Consider the following 282-nt stretch of genomic DNA (forward strand, 5'->3'; position numbering starts at 1 on the left):
GAAATCTCTTTTCCGAGGGAGACCTGGCCAAGACGGCACACCAGTTACAATTTAAAAAGAAATACAGCATAGACAAAATCTCACACAGAGGAAAGGAACAGGTCACATGTGGCGGTTGCATGTTTGAATTACATGGCATTTTAACATGCCCTTAAAATCCTTTAATGGGACTAGATCTTTTATATAAAGACGTGATTGAGTACAACTGTAAACATCTACAGCAGTTAAATGCCACATCCACATTAAAGCAGCAGGAATATGAATCCAGAAACATCAGATAGA

Source organism: Etheostoma spectabile, chromosome 7 (genome assembly GCF_008692095.1).
Source record: "Etheostoma spectabile isolate EspeVRDwgs_2016 chromosome 7, UIUC_Espe_1.0, whole genome shotgun sequence".
NCBI lineage: Eukaryota > Metazoa > Chordata > Actinopteri > Perciformes > Percidae > Etheostoma > Etheostoma spectabile.